The sequence below is a fragment of the Monodelphis domestica genome, chromosome 3 (assembly GCF_027887165.1).
Source record: "Monodelphis domestica isolate mMonDom1 chromosome 3, mMonDom1.pri, whole genome shotgun sequence".
Lineage (NCBI taxonomy): Eukaryota > Metazoa > Chordata > Mammalia > Didelphimorphia > Didelphidae > Monodelphis > Monodelphis domestica.
This window is the reverse complement of record NC_077229.1, coordinates 152,810,419-152,831,963: the sequence shown is the minus strand read 5'-3', so window position 1 is coordinate 152,831,963 and position 21,545 is coordinate 152,810,419. Positions and strand designations below refer to the sequence as shown.

At 35.5% G+C, this 21,545-nt stretch overlaps 1 protein-coding gene across 7 annotated transcripts in view; it reads right to left on the bottom strand.

Annotated features, from left to right (window-relative positions):
* Positions 1 to 21,545, bottom strand: part of CSMD3 (CUB and Sushi multiple domains 3) — a 1,668,414-nt gene that overhangs the window by 625,372 nt on the left and 1,021,497 nt on the right. The window lies entirely within an intron of this gene.

Sequence of the window (21,545 nt, the reverse complement as noted above, 5' to 3'; positions counted from 1 at the left end):
CCCCACCCCCAAAATGTTTGAATTTCGTATCAGGAAAGCCTGTGTTGAAATGCTGCCTGCAATGCTAACAAACTTTCTGGCTATGAATTAATTATTTAACTTTTTAACTTTTATGGTGCTCAGTTTCATCTGTAAAATGGGGACAATAATATTTCTAGTACTTACAGCTCAGAGGATTACCTCAAAGATCAAAGGAGATAAGGTATGTGAATGAGTTCATAAATTGGAAAACTTTATCTTAATAGCTAATAATGTTATTGTTTTTATTCTATATTTTCTATACTTATATATTTTATGAATAGTATTTTAAGCACTTAATTGGGTATTGGGATTAAAATATGATGGATTTTTTAAAGTATGGAAATATCATTGGGGGGAAAAAAGGATTTCCCTCCTTAACAGCCTATTGAACTATGCTTCATTAGTCTTCTAGTGTGTCCAAGATGCTTTAGGAAATAATAACTTACAAAAAACTCATTCATTTCTAAGGATATATATTTTGGACCTCTAAATCTTCATGCTGATTCAAAATCTAAATCTTTGTTTCTTCAGGAATTATTTTACAACTAAAAGTAATTTTAAAATAATGATGTGCCTTTCAATCAAAATATATTTTCACTCAAAAATAACAGTTTCAATATTCTTTCTATTATTACAATAGTCTCACATTGGTTTTTATTTCATACTATTTTAGACAACAATTCACACTGGAAATGTAGCTAAAAGTATATGTATAGGATCCTATTTTTCACATTCCTGTGCTTACAATTGAGAGGATAGATGTTTCCATCCTCTTGACAGATTTAGATAGTCTCACCAATATCTAAAAGTAATTACCTAGTGAATCCTGCTGGTTTATCTTGTTTCTCACACAGCTTAGAAGTGGTAAAGACAAGATGGATGGATAAGTGAGTACATTTGAAAAGACAGTTGACAATGAGTCAGATTATCACTGTTACCCTTTGCTGGACAGGGTAACACAAAGAATACCAGTGGCTCTTTAACTCAAAATATGACTCTTTCATGAATTGTCTGGTTAGGTTTTTTCAGAGTTTTCAAAAACTTGAAAAATCATACAGCAGGCTTATGGGCAAATTTCAGAGGTGGCAACTCTCTGGGTCTGAATAGGGCAGAACCTGGAGTCTTGCTTCTGACACCTGTGATTCTTTTAGTTCAATCTTTCATTTGCAAGATTCTAGAACTTGGTCTGTTTCCACCAGTGGAATACATTCTTGGCAGCATTCCAAATTGGGAATTGTATAATTAGCATTATGGGCTCCATTTTGTATGAATTAAATATAAAGGGTATCCCTTATTCCAGCAGACTCACCTCATTAGGCAGGATGCCACTGAGTCATACAATTGAATTGCGGTGTGGCAATTCAGGTTCTGAGTAGTGGAAATCCCCAAGGGAGTGATGTGTCTTAAATTTAGGACTGGGGACTAGGACTAAAGTATAGTCTGTCTAATTAGAGACTCCGAGAAGGAAGATAAAGACTAGCTTTATAAGTCAGCAAGGAGAAGCACAAGGGTCTCCTTTTTTCTTCTGGGAGTGGAGCTCTTCTTTCTCCTTGGCCAGCACTCTTGGCCTTATTTGGCAGGAGTGATTTTGGCCTGCTGCCATTTTCACTGAGGTCCCAGTGACTTGGGCTCTCTTTGACCAGGAATCACCTTCTTTCCTTTCTGGAATGGTTAGTTAGGGAGACAAGGTGATCTTTCTCTATCTCTCTACAACTTTTAGTAATAAATACTTATAAATTAATATACCATCTTCAAAAGAAATTTTAAGCATAACAATTTGACATTGTTCTTGAATCAAAAAAAAAAACAAGATAGGTATTTATTAGTATAGGCCCAACTTGCTTTGGGCATAAATAGAATCAGGGACAATGAATTATGACAAAATATGAAAATAAAAGGAATGACTCCAATAATATTAAGATCAAGATGTGGATCAGAAGATTATCAGCAACTTCAGATAGTCACCAGATTTTTCAGAATCTAGCCTATCTGGTAGTATCTTTCCTTCTTGGCAGAAATGGGAGCAAGAAGTAAAAATATGAGCATCAGAATTTACATATTTGGGTTACTGGGTTTTGCTAAAATAAGGGACTGAGGATGGTTGCTTTTTCTAAGAAGGAAGCATAGATGCCTGGTCTACCTTAAATTCATAAATACATTTGGTTTTAGTCTTTTTTTAAGGTTGTTAAAATTTAAAATCTTAATGAAGTTATGCTACACTTCTTTGAATGAACACCATTGAAAGTCATCAGTAACATGAAGAAGGGCAGTGTTTTCTAGTAGGATAGAATAGGAACCATATTAAATTTGAATAGCTAAAGCCTACAATAAGGGACAAAAACATCACAATTTACAAAAAGGGCTGAAAAAAAATATATACATATATACATACAAAGAAAGAAAAAGTCAGCAGCTTCATATTTTTCAAACATTTTTGCTTATTCCAGTTTTCTGTCGATGTATCTGTATGCGTGTGTGTGTGTGTGTGTGTGTGTGTGTGTGTGTGTGTGTATGTGTGTGTGTGCACATGCTAGGAGAAGGTGTGAGAGTAAGGTTGTTCTTTACTATTTTCTTTTCTCCTTAATAAAAATAAACTAGAGGCAATATAATAATTTTAGTGTGACAACAATGACAATAGTCACAGGAAAAACACTTTTCAAAATATAGGGAGTCTGATAGTAATGCATACCTAATCAAAAATATTTACTACTGTTTACTTAAAAAAAAAGACACATCAGAGCAAAAGGCAAAAAAAGAACATTCAATCTCAATAAAGAATTGAAAAAAATACTAATATCATGTTCAAAGAACTCACAGCAAGAATCCACTCAACTGAAATATTTTGCACTTTGTCACTTTTCCTAGCTATACTTATTTAGGAGAGCAATTCTTATTGAATTGTATCCTTCCCATACATTTTTTTTTAACAAATCTAGGTTGTGTGTTGGTCTCAAATTCTTTTCATATTCTGATGCTCCCTGAGGTTGGCTTAGCATAAGAAATAGATTTCTACCTTTTGTAAGCTGACAACCATACTCCAGTTATATCAAAGTAACCTTCAGGAAGAAGCTGCCCTTTAGTGTTTAAATTCTTCATAATAGATCAGACTTCCTGGATATTGGCACTGCACCTCATTCTACTTCTTCCTTTCTCCCTTGAGTACTTGGCAACAGCGTGGAACAAACATGAGAGTACCCTGCAATAGCAGGGAAAGGATGTAACACTTAAGAACAGAGTTGTTGCTCTAAATGTTTGGGAGAGAGTAAGTCTATGATACAAGAATGAGATAATGAAAAGCAAATGAGAGATGGATTTCATTGACCTGTTTTTTGTTTGTTTTTTTTTGCATAGGTACTGCCTCAGTGAAGAGGCTCATAGAATAAGAGCCTGACAGCACTTGAATGCTTATAGCATAAGAGGCATTCACTGTATAAACCATATGACATGATATAAAACTATAAGCTAAGGCTACATAATATATACATGTAATTTGTGTGTGTAATACATACACACACTCTCCTATGCAAATTATATATGGCCGGGAGTTTAAAATATTTACTAAATGATATGGAAGGTGTATTTGACTTGATTCTTCCACGAGTTTAGTCTTTGAAGGAAGTAAAAACTTACTAAAAGAAGCAATTATATCGGAGAAAGTAGCAAAAAACAAAACAAACTGGGTTGGGGGTGGGAAAGACATTAAATTGTGGGATGGAGTGAATAAAAACTTTTTGACAAAATACATGGCATACACATAATCAGTAAGTGGAAAGGACAGCCAGAAAATGTTACTATTGGCTAGAATTTTCTATCAAATTTCATAAAAAGGTTGGACTTAATCTACAGAATTTTAGACCCAGAAATATTTTTAATTGAGTGCAATTCTTTTTTCCATAGATAATGACTCCAAGGCCTGGAGAGTTTAAATTGTTTGAAACAAACAATATAACTTTAAAAAAAATATTTTTGAGTTAGAATATTTTTCCTTGGTTACATGATTCCCCCACTCTTTCTTTCCCCCTCCCAAAGTTGACAAGCAGTTCCACTGGATTATACATGCATCATTGTTCAAAACATATTTCTATGTTATTCATATTTGCAGTAGAGTGATCTTTTAATAACAAACCCTAATCACATCCCTATCACATCCCTATCACACTATGTGATTGAGCACATATTTTTCTAATGCATTTCTGGTTCCACAGTTCTTTCTAATGATATAACTTTTTAAAGAAAGTTAGGAAGAGAATACAGGTTACTTTGACTTCCAGTCAAGTGTTCCATAAAGAATATCATATATATGTAAGTATATTTCTGTAGTTCTATATAACATATACATATAATATTTAATGCATACAAATATTTATATTTTTATCCTTATAACTTTTTTGCTGTGATAGAATCATATATATTTTGGATAGAAAGGATTTAAAATATTATTTTTCCCCAACTCTCTAATGTATTAGATAAAATTAAGTAATTTCCTTAAGTTTATATACAATAAGTAGATAGCACAGTCCTAATTCCAACTCAAGGTCTCCAATTCCAAATCCAATGTTCTTTCCACGACATGATTCCTCTCATAAAGCTAAAATTTCATTTTACTGATTTTATCAGTAATGAAAAAAATCTAAGCTAATGTTGAAGCACTGTAGGCAATAGTGATGCAAAGACAATAGGAGGAGAACTCTGCTAGTTCCCCTTGGATGACTGATAGAAATGTACATGGGAAGGAAAAAAAAAGGCTATTCCTGACAAAGGATACATCATAAAAAAAAAGAAACAAATAATAGAAATTGGAGGTAGAAGGGACAGAGTGATGGTGTTTAGAAGTGAAGGATTTGTAGGGAATTAAATAGACAATAAGGGTTCCAATTAGGGAGGACCTCAAATTTATGTAACTATAAACACATAATCATAGATTATTTCTTCTAGTTTTAAATTTTTCTTTCATTTGTTTAACTTACTAATGTTCATATTTTGTTTACTTGATATAAATAGCTTAGGGAATATCAGACAAATTTATGGGGGTTGGGAGGAGAGAAGAATGAAATTGAAGTTATTTTTATAGGGAAAAAAACAAACTTTTACAAAAGGATTTGAATTAGAAGTCCAAGAAGGCTTCAGGCCATTATAGTATGTTCTCTTTTTTTTGTTTTTTTTTGTTTTGTTTTTTTAAATATATGTTATTTGATCATTTCCTAGCATTATTTGTTAAAGACATAGATCATTTTCTTTTCCTCTCCCCCATCCCCCATATATAGTATGTTCTCTTAAAGTAGGGGTAGGTAACTTATGGTCAATGGACAGATTTGAGGAGTTCTGTGAACTTAGATGGGCAAAAGTAGATTTTTATTTTCATCAAACTCTCATAGAAATTTAATATTTTCTTCAATTATGAAGGTAACATTTTGCAAAATGGTCTGTAGATTTTTCATCAGACTGCTGAAGATATCCATAATTCAAAAAATTAAGAATTCCTAAAGTATGAAAAAGAAGGAAATACACATTTATTAAATGCCTGCCATGTTACAGGTACTCTGCTAAACACTGAACAAATGCTCTCATTTCAGGCTCACAACCTTCAACATGGGAAACTGATATTCTTATGATCTCCATATTACACTTGAGGAAAGTGAGACAGACAATGGTTAAGGACCTGCCTAGTGCCACACATCTTTTAAATATCTTGGGCTGCATTTGAACTCAGGACTTCTTGACTTCAGATTGAGCACTTGTATTCACTGAATTAACTAGCTACTCTATGGTGATTTAGGCAGAGATTAGTAACCTCATATAGAAGAAAAACGTAACCAAATGTAACTTTGATATAAGAATGAAGAGAATTAATTCCAAACAGTCTGCTGATGAGTCAGTGGAACTGGTTCCATTTAGAATAGTATTTATAACTATTAACAGCAGTTAGAGGATCTAAGACAACTCCAAGAGACTCATGCCAAAAAAGGCTATCCATCACCATAGAAGAAACTGATGGATTTTGTATGCAGATTGAAAGATACTGTTCTTCACTTTTATTTCTTTCATGAGTTTTTCTCCTTGTTTAAGCAACTTATGTCCTCTTTCACAAAATGACAAACATGGAAATATGTATTGCATATGTATAACCTATACCATATTATCTGCCACCTTGGGGAAGGGAGAAGGTAGGAGGGAGAGAACATGGATCACAAAATGTCAGAAAATAGTTACTAAAAACTATAACTACATGTAATCTGGAAAAGAAAAAAATATATGTTTTCAAACAAGAGCAAAAAATCCCAATAATATTTAGTCATGGATCTTATTTTAAAATGCCTTCATCAAATTCTGAAAATTCTTAGTTTCCTTTAAAAAGTAAGCTCAAATATCACCTTCTATATAGAATTTTAAAATATCTCCCCATTTTCCCCCCAATTATTTTATGTATATATACATAAACACACATATACTCCCAGGGTCACATAGAGTCTGAGTTTGAACTCTTAACTCCCGGCTTAGAACTTTATCCACTGTGCCACCTAACTTATATGTATTTTGTAGGTAAGTCTGCATGTATTTATTTATAATGTGTGGTGTCTAATGTATGTATATACAGAAACATTTTATTTCAGACATTTTCTTCTCCCAAATAGAATGAAGTCTCCTTGAGGATAGGGAGATTTTTTTTTTCTCTGTATCCAAGTATCTAGGACAGAGGCTGGACCAAGGTAGATATTTTTTCTTGTTTTTAAGTTTGTTTGTTTGTTTGTTTATTTGATCAGATTATTATTTGGTAGAATTTTCAATAATTATTTTCTGACATTTTGGCATCCATTTTTTCTCCCTCCCTCCAAACTTTCCCCTTTCCCCAAGAAGGTAGGTAATATGATACAAATTGTGCACGTGCTATCATACAATGTATATTTCCATGTTCAACATGTGAAAGAAGTCATTACTTACTCTAAAGAAAAATTCATGAAGGAAATAAAGTGAAGAATGGCACATTTCAATCTGAATTCATATTTTATCAATTCTTTATCTAGCACTAGTGAGTTCTTCCAAAAACTTGAGTCTTCAGGTCTGTCAAATATTAGGTTACGATGGCCATTTACCAGTGCCTAATCTATTCCATTTACCTCCTACTCAATTTCTTGAGATCTGGCATAGCTAAGACACTTACCTTCATATTAAAAAAAAAAACTCCCTTGATAATCTTGTCCTTTTATTCTTCCAGATTTATATTTTTAATTATTTGTTCTAGCTCTATAAATAATTTTTGGGTAGTTTGATTGGTATGGCACAGAATAAGTGGATTATTTTTAGGAAGTTATAATTTTTATTATTGCCTACCCTATTCATGAGAAATTGTTTTCCAAAAGTTTAGATATGAATTTACTTGTGGGAAAAATGTTTTGTACTCTTACATAAATCCTGAGTTTGTCTTTGCACATGGACTCCCAAGAATTGGCTACAGTTATTTTAAATGTGATTTTTCTTTTTTGCTTTCTCTTTCTATCTTTTCCTAATGGACTTTATTGGTAGATCAAGGATGACTTTAAACAAATGTTTATTGATTAAGTAACAAAAATATTTGACTCTTAATCGTAATATATAAAATACATATGAACATTCATATGTATTATACTGCAATTATATATTAACGTATATAATTACTTTATATCATAATTATTACAAAATATAGATCTATCAAATTTAATTGCATTATAAATTTTCATTTTGCCTACACTGTTATGAAAAAAGTTTTAAAAGCAATAAGTATTTATTAAGTAGCTTCTTAATGTGAGACACTGTAAAAGGTTCTGGGAATGCAAGGATAAAAAGTTCATGGCCCTGTTCTCAAGAAGCCTGCATTCTAATGGGGAAAATGAGAAATGCATGTTGCAAAAAAAAGTTACCAAATAGAGTGCCATGGGCAAAGGAGAACATTGTTGTCATTGAAATATTACACATATACAAGAAGGAATGTGCAATGTGGAGGCTGAGAAGTAGCTAAATACATAAAAAAATAAATGAATGTACACATAAAGCTACTATTGGTTTATGTTGATACTTGGAAAGTTGAAGATAAAGCATTCACTGTTGATAGTTAAATACCTGGGAAAATGGTGGAGTATCCCTTTTCTTCTTGGCAATTCGTCTAATTTGTTTTTTATTGACACTCTATCTCATTCTCCAAAAACAACTGTTCCAAACATTTTCTTCTCTGGACCCAAAAAGGAACCCCTAATGATACATTGGCAGCTCATAATTTGGATCCCAGTTCACAGAGAAGATAGAAGCCATCCCATAAGAATTCATTTAACTCCTTCGTTCCTTTTCCACATCTGTTCTCTTTTTTCTCCCTCTAACTAGCATTAGAGGAAGATTTACCTCTATCCTTTGTCCAGATGAGGCTTTCCTGTTACATCATCACTTACTCTCTCCTTAGTCTCTTCTATTGAAATTCTATAAAATCTATTGCCAGTTTAAATTATCAAGTGAAATATTTATAAAGGACTTAACATAATGTCTGGCACATGGTAGACACTGTAAATGCTTATTACTTTACGTCTCCCTTTCCCTCATCAACAAGAATTTGTTAAGTACTTACTCTGTGCCAGGCACAATGCTGAGTTCTGAGAATATCAGCAGTCCCTCCCTTCAATGAGCTTATATTCTAATGGGAAGACAACATATAAAGGGAGCCGTGAAAGGTGAGGGAGTAAAGAGACCCTGGGTCCAGGACATGGTAAAGATAGCCCTATCAAGATGAGTTAGTAGTGTGGCCTGCTTCTAGGAGATGAGAACCTTTGGTGACAAAATGACTGCTGCCACTTCTCGTCACTGGTAAGGTATGTCCCTCCCTACCCATCCAACATATTTCTTCTCTAAGGCTGGATTTCATTCTCTACAGTGCCTAATAAATGTCAAGTGCTTAATAAATACTTATTAATTGACTGACTCATTCTCCCATACCCCTACACTCAAGACCAAAAAGAGGAATTATCATTCTCTTTGCTTCTCACTGCCATTCTCAGTCCCATTCTCTTCTATCAATCAGTAACTCACTCCTTCACTTTGTCTTGTCCAAATTCTAGATCCTTCTATATATGGATCACTAAGTCACTCTTCATTCTTCCAAATACATTCACTACCTAACTCACAGCTTTTCAACTAGCCTTTCATACACTCTGCCTTCAGGTTCCTCAGTCTTCTCATTTTCAGTTTAATTCAGTCACTCACAGAAATTCTACCTTTAACCAGGGTCTCTTAAATATTTTTGCATGTCACATGCCTTTGGATATCTGGTGAATTAATGTACCTTTTCTCAGAATGCTTTTAAATGATTGAAATAAAATTATTAGATTGAAAATAAAACAAATATATTGAAATGAAAATTTCAAAATATTTTTTAAAAGCCCAGTCTACTTATTATCTTCAACTTCTCTCCCTCTGCCCCATATTAAATCTGTTTCCAAGCCCTTTCATTTCTAACCTCATAAACTCCAGTGGCTCCCTAATTCGTCTAGAATAATACTATTATTTTGGTGAACTGTGATTAGAACAATCTCAGTTGGTAACATCCCTTTTTTCTTAGGTAAAGGCTTAAAAAATTCTAGTAAAGAAGTTTTGTACTAGGTCTTACACTGAAAACAATGAGAGGTATATACACTATAGATAAGAAACCATTGCATAATTCTCCCTTTCACACGTTGGAAACAAATTTTGAAATGCTCAAAACACTTATGTCCAATCACCTTTAGAAAGCAAGCTTGATTAGTTAGGTACTTTCTAATTATTTTGTTTAGCTCACTCATATTGACATAATCTGGTAAAAGGAGGAATTTGGTTTTATCCATTATAGAAAATTGTTTCTCATTCTTGTATCTTTCTATTATAACTGAAGGTCCTTGCCCTGCTTGAAGTTTTTCCCCAAAGACATTGTGACGTAGGAGAGAGTATGGGAGAGGGAGGGGGCTTTGGTGGGTTAGACAAGCTTTGGGACAGGGGAAGCTCAGGAGTTGGAGACAAATGAGGTAGACAGAGGCTTCTGTAGTGCCCTTCTGGCAGCAAAACTTTCCTTCTGTCTCTCATTGATTTTTGAACTTCATCCTATCTGGTCCTTTCCAACCTTTCCAGCTTTCTACATACTATTTCCCTTCACAAACCTTTGAATACAGTAAAACTGTCCTCCTTGCTATTTCCCACTTGACTCTCCATCTTCTGACTCCATGTATTTTCACTGTCTATCATCCATACCTGGTATGATATTGAGTCTCCTTACCTCAATCACCTGACTTCCATAGTTTCCTTCAAGTCTCAGCTGAAATCTGACCTTTTGCAATAAGCTTTTCTCACCTTTGTTAAGTGTTAACCAATTTCCAATGGCTTTTGTAATGTTTATAATTATGTGGGAACATCACCATTATGGAATGGTAACAAATAACTTCTTTGCAATATTCTAGACCCAAAAAGTCATCATGCCCTTAAGAGTACCCATATATCACCTTTATTTTATCTTATTTTCATCCTGATGTACATTCCAAAAGACTGACAGTATATTTCTTGTGCTGGATAGAAATTTTCCACGTTACCTAATCCTAAAAGACCATTTCCCCCCTATGTTTTGAAACACTATATAAGCCTATAGATCCAATCTATTTCAGGGGACCTTGGGTTCATTCAATATCTCACATGCACACACCCACATGTTTTTAATTTTCTCACAGGAAAAAAAAAAACACCTTTGCTACAGAGCTGTATGCTTGTTTTATTTGTAAGGTCAATAGTAATGGTGGGCTGCTTGTGGGTTTCCAAATAAGATGCCACTCCTGTCTTTCAGTGTCCAGATGACACCTGGTACCTAAAGTGACCCTTTTGCACCTCAACTTAATCTGGGCTCCTCTATCCCTTCTCTGAGTTTGATTCCTGAAGTTCCTATTTTTCTGGTGGAGCTGTTTGCTTCTTTTGAGATAGTGAAGAGAAGAGATTGTCCATCTCCTCTTGGAAAAGCTATTGGTTTAATCATTTTATTTATTTCCTTGGATTATGGAAATGTGGTCATCAATGAGAAGCTTCCAAAGGATCATGGTGGCAAAAGGCATTTGCATTGCTTTATAGACCTTTGGAAAGATAATCATTTAGTAGCTGTCAGTAGGCAAGGAAATTTTCTGTTATTTCTGTAAGGATACTTTTTTAGTCTTAATGATAGATAATAAAAATAACCCCCATAACTAATGGCCAAAAAAAGGAAGGAATCTTTAAACAGAACAAAATTGTTTAGACATAGCTAGGTCTATAATCTAAGTCTAAATTAAGTCCCTAAATTGAATTTTTTTTTAAATTGATAATGAAAATTTTAACCCCCCTTACAGTTTTATGTCTGTTCTATGTGTCTGTCTGTCTGAATCTCTATGTGTAAATTTATTCCAGCCTGTAGAAATAGCCAGTGAACCTTTTTCTAAGAGATAGTAAATCAGAAAAGTAGGACTTGAGAGAGTGCTAACAGTAGCATCATGTCTGTCTTCGTAAATCTGTGTTTTGGTCTGTCTTCAAGTAAGCTAGAATTTTAGAAAGAAAGCTTCTGTGTTTCATCATATGTTTTTTTTTTTAATTTTTTTCTTTCTAGCTCACATTGCATTCTTGAATCCAAAGGTTTGTGCTAAGGAGATTGCATATTTCTACCTATACTTACCATCTAAACCTTGCCCTATCCAACTTCTGCCTTTCCCTGCTCACCTTCTCTCTCATCTTGCCAAGATTTCCACTCCCCACTGCCCAATCTCTGCTCTATCTCTTCCCATCCATCCTCCCTCTCCCTATCTCTCTACTCCCACCCAGCCCCCCTTTCCCTTCTCTTCCCCCTTTCCAAAGAGCTTCCCTCTTTCCTTCTACTCACCCAGTTTCTCCCCCTCTTTCTCCTCCCTCCTTCTCCCTTCCCTCCTAACCATCTTCTCCCTCTCCCTCACCCCACTCAGTCCCTCCCTCCCCATGCCCATCCTTTCCATACCTCTTCTACTCCTTCCCTAATCACATTACAGATAGTCTTCATGCTCAATCTCCACCCAAACAACAAGCCAAGTTCAAGAAACCACAGATAAGTCCAATAATTTTCCCCTAAGAGATGTTCCAACATGATTAACGAGGGGATTTAATAAATATTAGACATCATACACCTTTTCCTCCACAGGATATTAAGAGATTCATTGATAAAACTCCTTCCTTTGATGAGCAACATATGGTATTGATTAAAAAGTTTGAAAGTATATTTAGGACATATAACCCAGTTTGAGTAGACATTACAGAATTGCTTCATGCTCTGTTAATGGAAGGTAAGAGAAACATTATCCTTTCCTTTGTGAACAGTTTCCAAAATGACAATGCAATATATTTGCCCTTGGAAAATCCAGAATGAATTTTAATATGGCCAAAGATTACACACAATTATATGAGGCTAGGAATGTGTTATTAAAGTGTATGAAAGCTTTCTCTGTAAGGCCAAGTAACTGGACTAAATTTAATCATATCAGGCAGTAAAAGGATGAGAGACCATCTTGGTTTTATAACCGAATTGTTGAACTAGGGTCTAGATATCTTGTCCTGAGTGTCTCCAGAGGGAAAGACTCTAGAATCATAAGGAATAATTTTGTAAAGCACTGTTCCAGAGATATTAAGGAATATTTTGAGAATAGTTGCCCAGATTGGCCTAGCATGAACATAGAAAAATTAAAGAAGACAGCAGTATATGACTTTGAGAGCCATGAAAGGCAAGAAAGTAAGAAAGCTGAAAAGGAGGAACTGGAAAAATGAGAAAGGAAAAAAGCCAAATTGGAGAGACGAGAGAGGGGGAAAAGTCCAATTAGAGAAATGAGAAAAGAAAGAGCTGAGAGACAGACAAAGATCATAGTTCCTTTAAAGGAATCCATGGTGCAACAAATAACATGCTGTTTTTATGGGAAACAAGGTCATGTAGCTATGAATTCTAGAAAGAGAAACACAGGCTGGAGAAATAATAATAATATTAATAATAATAATAACAGATTCTCCAACATGATCAGTGATTGTAATGGGGTAAATTATAACTCAGTCCATAACACCCTTCAAGAAATCTGTAATCACTGTGGGGCTCCATGGAGAAATGGTCAGAATGACCAGAGGGATGACCAAAGGTGTAGCCAGAGGAGTGGCCAAGGATATGACCAAAGGAATCAAGATTTATGATGGTAATCTGAGGGAGAAGGGACCTCAGGATGTCTGGAGATGAATTTTAAGCCTTTTCAGACCCCACTGCCTTGTAGCTGCTAACTGTTTCAATCTGTTCCCCTCCCCCGAGTGAAGTAGTCTATGTAATGCAATCTTAAATACAGATCTACACCAAGGAGACCAAGTGTGTATAGATAATCTCCTGTTAACTACTCCAACAACCATCAAAATTGGAGGAAAAAAATGTCTTGGATTAATTGCTCACATATAAAACCGGTATTTTCTACTAACCTTGAGTGGCAATCCTATCATATATATTGTATTTGTTTATATATACTTGTTTGTTTTTTAATTTGATTTTGCTTTAAGTTTACATATTTATCTAATCTAATCTAAGATGTACTACAACACAATGTTATCTTCAGTTAGTATGTTTTGGTTATTAGCTGTAAGTCCTTTTACATTGTCCTTATTTGTAACCTCTTTCTATAATTATACTATGGATAATGTCATTATAAAAGTTCAGAGACAAGTTGGACAAACTCTTTTCCATGGCAAAGACATTGGTCCCTAGGATGTTGGGTCAGTCACCAGATCCATAGGAGCTCTGTTTTGTCACACATGTCTAATCTTTCATGTTCTTTGCTTTTTAAATTATAATGTCCTAATAAGTTTAAGGTTTGTGTGTTAGTCTGTTGACAGATCTGTTCCTTCCCCTTTCTTTGTATCTTGTTCCACTTTGTATGCAGTCTTTTCCCCTTTCATTTTCCTCATTTCTTTTTTCCCTTTTTCTCTTTGGATGTTACCCCATGAAACTGGCTTGACAACTGACTTTCCTTAACAGTTCCTGAAACTACTTGAGAATAATGTGCTTTTGCCCCTTGTTGGATGAATTTCTATATGGTTTCTAAATTTGGAGCTTGCAATGAATTCTTGTAATTACAATTGCAACATTTTGTATTTGTTTATGTATTGTTGGTGCCATACTTTATGTTGCTTTTCCAGGACTTCTTTTTGTTGTTAGCTTGGACTAATTGTGCCTTTAAATAGCAGTCATGAACTATGTGTCCCAATTTTCTGCATAGGAAACATGTGGATATAGTTCTCTTTTGATTATTTTGTGTATAATTTCTTGTGGGTCTGTATGACTGCAGAGTGGCTAGATTTTTTATTTCTTCAATTTCTTTTTGTTTAATTGAGCTATTTGCCTCCTTGAGGTTGGTTTGAAGCTCTTTTGTTATTTTATCCTTTTCATTTATGATTTCTTTATGACCAGTGAATACATAAGTTGCAGTTTTTCTTAAATTTTTCAGTTAGCGTTTCCAAGTCTGAGCATTGAAGTTTAAAATATGATCTAATAGGTGTGTTACTGCCTTTCACAAATTGTCTCCTTATGTGTTGGAGATTTTGTTCATTTAAATTTTCAAATCCAAGCACATTCTCTGCTACTTCAATCACCCTACCGAGGAATTTTGATGGATGGTCCCCATTCTCCTGCCTTAATTTCTCAAATTGTCCCCAAGTACCTGCTCTTTTGAAAAACTTTTCATTGCCTCTAATAGATCTTCTCGGGCCATTTTTAGATAATTTAGATTTGCATTATTAGATAACTAAGTCTGTTCCTTCCTCTGGCCATGATGTTAAATTTGGATTATTTCTAGTTTCATCAATTAATTGTTGCTTTCTCCTTTTTGAAAATAATTCTGAGAGAAGAATTTCAGTGTCCTGGAAATTTGGATCATAAAGAAGCCTAATTGCTCTTTTAAATTCTTTCAAGTAGCACACAGGTTCTGAAAACCAGGAAGGCATCCTTTTTTACAAACTTTCAAGGTCTAATGCTGTAATTGGCTTATGTGTTTTAATATGAATTATACCCCTGTATGGTTGAAGGTTTGTTTGATCTCTTAATGGCAATATTGGTATTCCCCCTTCATTCCCATCTATCTTTTCTTGCTCAGCTACATTGTCAGTTTTAGGTGTGTCTTATCATGTGTTAATATCTTTGCAACTTTGTTTCTCCTCAGTTACTTGCTTAACCATTTGCTTTAGTTGTGTCATCTCCTCCCTCATTGCTAAAATCATCACTGCCATTTCATTGTCTTTTGCTTTTTTCCCATAAATTAGATGCACACATTTTTTCAAGGCATAGTATAATTGGAGTAAGTAGAATAATGCTCCAGCATATGCAGGAACAAATGAAATCAAGTGATTTAAACTAATCTTCAGCCATTGAAAACTTTCATAGATATTAAGCAGAAAATAAATATAATCTGTAATCATGACAAAAAATAAATTATAAATCATATAAAAGAAATGTCCTATCAAAGTTAGATAACCCATAGCAAGTAATAATTTTTTTGCCATCTTGTATCTTGAAAAGCCTTTTTCAAAGAAAAAAAATGTTTTTAAGCCTGGCCCTTTAAGAGTTGCCTCCTCCCTTCAGAATGAGTGGTTTCTTATTGGCAGTGGTATTGCTAGGGAGATTAGCTGCACTCAATACTGCTCTCAAAATGGTTACTTTCCAGTCACACAAGCTTTTGAAATGTATGTAGGCACAATTTCTCTGAAATGTTCCTGAAACCTCCAATTGCCTTCTTCTACCCAAATTCTTGGCAAAATAGGCTGGAAAACCTAACTGGTTTTGCCTAAACTATAATAGTTAAAGGAAATGTAGAGGATTGAAGAGTTACAGGGGATAAGGAAGATTTTATAACAGGGAATGGAGGAGTTGCAGGGACAGAAGGAATATGGATGCTGGTGAGTTAAAAGGAGAGAGATATACCCCCTGCTGAGAGGCTATCTATGAAAAATGGTGTTCCTGAGAAATGGGTCAACTATGATAGCCTGAGGGGACATCTTCTCTATTGATTGATGTTGAAGATACCCCAGGGAAGGTAAGCATAGACCCTCCTGAGGAACAAGCCTCCCCCACCCAGAACAAGAACCCAGCAGGGGTCCAATAATGACCATTTATTGTTGAATGGCTATCCTTAGTTTCTGTTCCTTCTATTTTCCCCTGAAATGATAAGTCTTCCTCTTATCTGACTATGGGTTATTTTACTCAAGATAAATTTAATAACAAGTTTGGATTGCGAAGGTATCAGGGTAGAGGGAATAAGGATTTCCCTATATTTTACTTCAGATTGGGTTTGAGTATCTCTCATTTTTGAGCTGAGGCCAGGCCTCACAGGCTTGTGGAGGATTTCTTTATGCCTGTCTATGCTAATCTATGCTAGCTATCTTAAATTCAAAGCCTTTAGCATTAGACAGCAAGAGGAAGAAAAGATTCTCACCTTAAGAACTGGTTGGGCCTGTCTCTTCAGGCTAGAGCCCCTAAAGACTGGTCTTAAGTTCAAGCTGCTCCCCTTAAATCACTTTGTTTGATGACATGATCCACAGGAATCCAGGTAGAGCACACAGTTGGGAATAATCTAGGCATAGAGGTACTTATATCCAGAGACAGGGAGAGAGGGCTCCTTCCAGTTCAAGGGCTAGTAAAGAGTCACCCTCAAGAGCAACTCTCACTCTCCAAGTCACCCCTCCCCCCTTCAACTGCCTTTACTGTCATATCTTCTCTCTAACATTCCAACTGCTCTCTCTTCCTCCTCAGTGGCAGAAAGACCAAAGCTTGATTCAGTTTTTCTTTCCACAGTCATAGGCAACAATTTCAGTCCATAAGAATGAGACTTTACCACAACTTACAGCACAGGAAGGTCACATGTTTATTGTCTGGTGAAGAGGGACCTTCCCTCAGGGGGAAAACTCTCCTGTGACAAAGTCAAAACCTAGGGTTTCTACACTCAAACTAAATAAACTGGGGATTTCTATATTTCCATGTTGACACAACCTAAACAGCCTTTTGCTCCTTTTGCCTTTGTTAACTGTCACATAGATAATGAAGTATGGACCCCATCAAATTGGTTACAAAATGTATCAGTGACCTTTGAGGAATTTAAGGAACTGAAAATCTCAGTTGATTTTAATGGGTGTTCAGAAGTAGTTTTTAGATACCTAGGACCACCACTGCCTCTGACTGATCATTCATCTATCTTTGACTTGTCTGTGACAAGAGGTGAGTCTCCCTTAAGTACTAGTAACTATATGAGTGATAAGGAGAAATGCAATCATGCCATTCCATTCCCTATCTCTACATTTGTTTGTACTAGAGTAATGCTTAGAAATTTATGGATGGTACACATAAATACATGCCTTTTATGACTATTATAGTCTAATTCCAGTGGAGGAAGGATTTCCCATGGGACTTGGTGACCCCTGGATGGTTCTATGTTTGTAACTCTTTAGCTTACTCTACCCTTCCCCAAAGATGGTATGGCACTTATGTTTTGGTTTATTTTATTCCACAAGTATTTGGTGCATGACCACTATATTGGCTGGGTAGACAAGTCCATGGCCAAGGATCTAGGTTCTTTGTGCATGCTATACCCAAAAGGTCAAGGACAAATATAATAGTATCCTCATTTGGAGTACAGAGGTTTTTCTAGGCATTTCTGACAAAATTTGGAATGGTGGCAGTGTTAGACTCTGTTAGAAATATCTCAGCTGAAGTTGAAAGAGCTCAAGATACAGCTCAAGCTGTTTCCTGAACCACTAAGGCTGTCTCTTTCCTAAAGAAAGTGTAAAAATGGAGATTTGAACCCCAGACTTCAATCCCCAGAAGTCCTTGGTATTTCCCAAAATTCCCTATAATCTCACTTGAGTGCAAGAACAAAATTTAGTAGTTAGACGGCTCTCTGCCTCCCAAGAGCCTCTCTTCTTCTGCTTCTAAGCACATGCATCTCTCTACCTGGCAAGCAAGATGTAGTGAGTAGGTTGTGAATGGGCTAATGTGCCATAGGCACGTGCTTTTCTTATTTTTTATTTCTTTATCCTTGATTTCTAATAATCTTTAATAAATCTCATAAAATATGATACTTTTATTACTAAAGACTAAATTTAACTTTTACAAAAGTGACTCACTTCTTAGCAAAAACAGTCCTACAAAATCGTCTGGCCCTTGACATGTTTACAGCTGCATCTGGAGGTGTGTGTACTTTTATTAATCAATCTTGTTGTTCTTATGTAAATAGATCTGGAGAAATTGTGACAAATATTCATGAGCTTAAAAGGATTTTAAATGACATTCAGTAAATTGTTGTAGAGACTCAGATGAAATTTGATGGTAACTGGTGGAATCTCTCATGGCTCCAGAGAACTGATTTGTTTGCTACTATAATCAAATGGGCTCTTCTAATCTTGGGAATTGTGGTACTCTTTAGAATTTGTATTAGCTACTATACTACAATTTATAACAAGCTTTTATCAGGTGAAAAAATTATGTACACTTGCATTGTGGATCATGGCCAAGTTAGAAAGGAAATGGATCTTGCTTTTGAGTGAGAAATGCACTTGTTATCCCTCTGTTTGGCTGACCCATTGTCTAATGGGATGTGAAATATTAATTTCTGTTTTTTTAATTATTTTTCTCTATGTTTCAAATTGGAATTTGATTTTTTCTTCTTACTTTTTTTCACCTGCTTTTACAGAATCAGTATTAATGTTTTTAATTTTGAAGAATAAGTATACAATACCTATTAGCCCTAATACCATTTCCTATCCAAAGGCTTTAAACTATGTAAATCTGCTATTGATAGTTAAATATTATGAGATTTTAACTCATAACTGTGTCTGATTTCAGAAGAATGGATTACTAAAGAGCCATTGCACAGTACAAAGTAGCACAAGGTCAAGGAGACCAACAATCCCTGTGGGGTTGATAAGGATCTATGTCAAGATGGAGGACTTGTTTTGAGGTTTGGAGAAATGGCTGTTTGGTAAATCCAGAGGCCAGCAATCCCATGCCTGGTTTTTAGAAGTATCTTTGTTTGGCTTTTATTTTGGCTACCATCTCCCTGTAATTGAAGGAAAAATCAGACCAAGGAATCATATTTCCCTTTTACCTCAGATTTTGTCCTCTTTTTTTCTTTTATATTATGGTGATTTTCTGTAGTCCTAGCTGCCAATGGGTATGTGCAATATTGCTGCAATTGTCCTTCATGCTTGTAGGATATAAGCTATGTCAACTGGGCCTTGCTGGTGATTCAAGGACTGGTTATATATTTTTATCTAGAATTTTTTTCTCTTCTATTTGCTTTTTGGGTTTGTTTTTTGAGAATTGACTCATATACTTCATAGCTCAAACATGCATCCCAGGGTGATTTTGGTGTTGATCAACACCATTGGCAGGGGAGGATTGAATAATTATCCTAAAATCCAAGGTTTAAGATCTTTTAAAGAAATTTTAGGAAAATAAATTTGCGAACATCCCAAATCAAGAAAGTAGATCTCCTGGAGAAGATGCCATAAGGATGCCTACAAAATTAAAACAATACAGCAAGAGATCCAGGGTAAACTTTGGGATATAATAAACTGAATTGAAGGGGGTTCATTTATTCTTAATGTAAACGCATGCCTATTATTTATTCTGAATGTAAACTCTTATGCCAAAAGGGGAGTGACCCCAAATTGGCTTTTTGTCAATGGGCCTAATTAATCATTTTCTTCTTTCTTTCTTTCTCTCTTATCCCCCAAATCATTGTAATTCCTTCTATATAAGGTGCAATATTTTATACCCCCCCTCCCCCAGTGAGTAAAGGCTCCATATATAGAATCATTCATTGGAGAAACTTGACATGTTAATCTCCCAGAAAACCTGAGTGAGGAGATTTAATATGCTCATCTCCCAAAGACTCAGAGTGGGGTGGGGCGGGGGAGGGTGGAAGGGGTATTGTTCAAAGGAAATTTACCCTGCATCCTTTCCAGGGATGTGCAGGTGATGTCAATTCCTGTCGATTACCTACAGTGAGCATGAATTTGATTGTGTGAAGGAAATCATTGGGTGAATTGAGTCACAAGGATAGAATCGCAGTCTGAAAAAAGGTAATAATAAATAGAGTCAAGAAATCATGAGATGGGATATGAGACTGACTGTCCCCTGGGATGCCCCTTGGGTGGTGTGACAAGGAAATCAGTTTAAAAGACTTATATATATTAATTTAAGGTCATCAAGGAATTCAGCTATGTAATTCCTAAATGAAAACTCAAGTCAGCAGTCAACCTTTTATAGAGTTTAATTACAAACAGGAGGAAGAAAGGAATTAGAGATAGAGAGAGAGAGGGAGAGAGAAAGGGGAGAGAAGGCAATAGGGCTTAAATACCCCTTCTGTTTAGGCTGGGCCAAAAGGCCCAAGCCCTTAGATAGCTGAGGCAAAGAAAGGAGATCAGTCCCTATTACTCACCTGACCAAAATGGAGAAACAGTCTCAGGGGCCTCCACCTCCAGCTTCCTTCAGAGCCAACTCTCAAAGCACCACCTCTCAGACCAAAAACCTCTTCCAACCTACCACCCTCAGTCCTCAGACCCCTCTATCTTTAAGGAAACCATCCAAGTTCCCTCCCCTCAGTTCTCACATCTACCAATCACTGTCCATGTCTTCCCTGTGCCAATGGTGGCTCTAGCTTAACCCAGGACCGCCAGAGGTCTGTGGCTTTGCCCATGTCTATTGAAGGTCATATTCTCAATAATTAAATCTTGATCCTTTGCTGCAGCCCTTCCTAAATCCTGTTAGGACTGAGTGGGGTGGAAATTGTATTTTCCAAGACCTGGTTCTGTCATTCCAAGTATCTCTATTGTATCAATTCTAAAATCAATCATGACTCAAAGAAATTCCTGTTCTATGCTTAAGCATAGGTCAAAGCCCTTTCCATTGTTCAGCAAAAGGTTTCTGTCCTAAATTAATCTTAAGAAGGGAGGAGGAGGAACCTCCCATGCCAATGGGGTTCACATTCCAATAGAGTTCCCACTATCAATAGGAAATTTTTCAAGTATGAAATTTCCCAATGGTGAAATTTCCAACATTTATAAATCTAAGAAATTTTAAGGTTTACAGTGGCCCAGGCAAAATAGAAAGCCATAGTTGGCTCCCAAGACATGATGTGTAAGAGTTAATGGTCAGAGAAAAGTTTTGGTATACTGAGGATTTCCCTCTTTTCTCTTCCTTGTTGTTTTCTGGCTGGACTTGAGTTTAGGTAGGGGGCCCTAAAGGAGGCCACAAAACAGCAAGCTAAATGGAGCAACAAGGAATGTCAACTATCTCTCTCTCTCTTATTTTTCCATCTTTATCCCCTACTACCTTTTGATTAATAAAATTGTTAATTTACAGCCATTCTCATAATTTTCCTTCTTATGGGCTCTTTGGAGGGTAAGACAATGAGATAGAGATAAGGGTTAAAAAAGAATGTGTGAGGCTATAAATTCAAATTGTCCTTTAAATGCTTTTCACAAAA